At 40.5% G+C, this 1,364-nt stretch overlaps 1 protein-coding gene across 1 annotated transcript in view; it reads left to right on the top strand.

Annotated features, from left to right (window-relative positions):
• parp12a (poly (ADP-ribose) polymerase family, member 12a) overlaps positions 1 to 1,025 on the top strand; it is an 18,106-nt gene extending 17,081 nt beyond the window's left edge. Inside the window, exon 12 of the transcript XR_004333273.1 lies at positions 1,014 to 1,025. The gene's annotated coding sequence lies outside the window, so the exon portion shown is untranslated. The remainder of the gene's footprint in view (positions 1 to 1,013) is intronic.
• Positions 1,026 to 1,364: the final 339 nt, after the last annotated feature.

The raw sequence follows: 1,364 nt of genomic DNA, 5'->3' as shown, positions 1-1,364 counted from the left end.
TGTTGCCAGTAAGTTCCTGTAAATTAGACAAATTTGTTACAGTGTAATGTCTAACAGCTCAAATGTAAAATTGCATAAAAATCACAGAAATTCCTGGAATATTTCTGAATTCAGACAAGCATCCCAAAAGGTTCAAGGGGGACTTTCCAGCATTGCCAAACCAGAAGATTAAACATGCTTATATTAGCCTTTTTTCTCTGAAATGAGGTAAAGTAATGAAGGCATTAAAAAACAGAAGAAGCTTTGGACGCTGTGCAACATGGTGGCCTGCCTCCTGAAGAATCAAGGTGTCCTTATTTCTAATTTATTTTCAATCCATTCATTAGCAGGCCCCATTTGATGGAGACAAAAACAACCTATCACTGGGGAAATAATGTCAGCTGTGGTGACCCTCCCTTTGATGCCTGATTTGGTCTTTGTGTTCGGGCCTCCACGTTCCTTTGTCTTGCCTCCCCGTTCCAGTAAGTGCCGGCCTGGCTTCTTGCCCCTGGCTGCTGTCGCTGGAGTCACATCCTGGCTTTTTTACATTATATTACACCCTATTTGAATAAGGGCCTGCTGAGAGATGAGTAGAGACATGGACAGACGCCGGACACACACAGTGCAAAGCCAAGCAGAGCAGGATCTCACAGGATCGCCGGTCTCTTTCCTCCCCCCTTGCGTTCATGTATGATCATTATAAAAACCATTACGTGTAGCTAATGTGTTTATGGTAAAACAATAAAGAGCTTTGGGGAATTGTTTAAATGCAACAACAACAAAAAATGCAGATGCAGAGGGAGAAAAACACTTTTACCGGAAATCCAGTCAATTGTAGGATTCTACACAATGAGACTGACTGCTGTAGGGCCAGTCATGGTCATGTCAAACAGCTTAAAACAGCTTAAATCCCAATTTTTGTAATAACATTAGATCAAAACGACTATGTTTAATGTGGAAGTACTGCAGCACTGGAAAATATCAACTGACTCTACGGTTCTCATTAGCTTAATTAAGCATTTTAGCGTTTTTAGGTTAAAGTTTTGGTTTTCGAGCCTGCATACATTTTCAATAAGAAAGCCCAACACCAAAAAGTCAAACAGACAAAGTTAGTGACTAGCTGATGAACATGGTGGAATATTTAGCAGCTGAAGGGCCAGATACAGTATTTCCCTAAGGAGTTGGTAGAGGCCAGAAATGTGAGAGAATGTATCTTTGACTTAGCCAGAGCCAGAAACATGACTTATAAATTAATTATAATGTTGCCCTGTACATACTGGATGTGTAAATATGCAATTTTTTTCTTCCCTCAAGTTCCCCACATCAACTTAACAGTTGATAATATGCCAGAGTGGTGTTTACAGCTTATTTCCGCTGCCTCAAGT

The sequence above is a fragment of the Etheostoma spectabile genome, chromosome 8, assembly GCF_008692095.1.
Source record: "Etheostoma spectabile isolate EspeVRDwgs_2016 chromosome 8, UIUC_Espe_1.0, whole genome shotgun sequence".
Classification (NCBI taxonomy): Eukaryota; Metazoa; Chordata; class Actinopteri; order Perciformes; family Percidae; genus Etheostoma; species Etheostoma spectabile.
The sequence above is the reverse complement of the archived record's forward strand: the minus strand, read 5'-3'. Positions and strand labels throughout refer to the sequence as shown.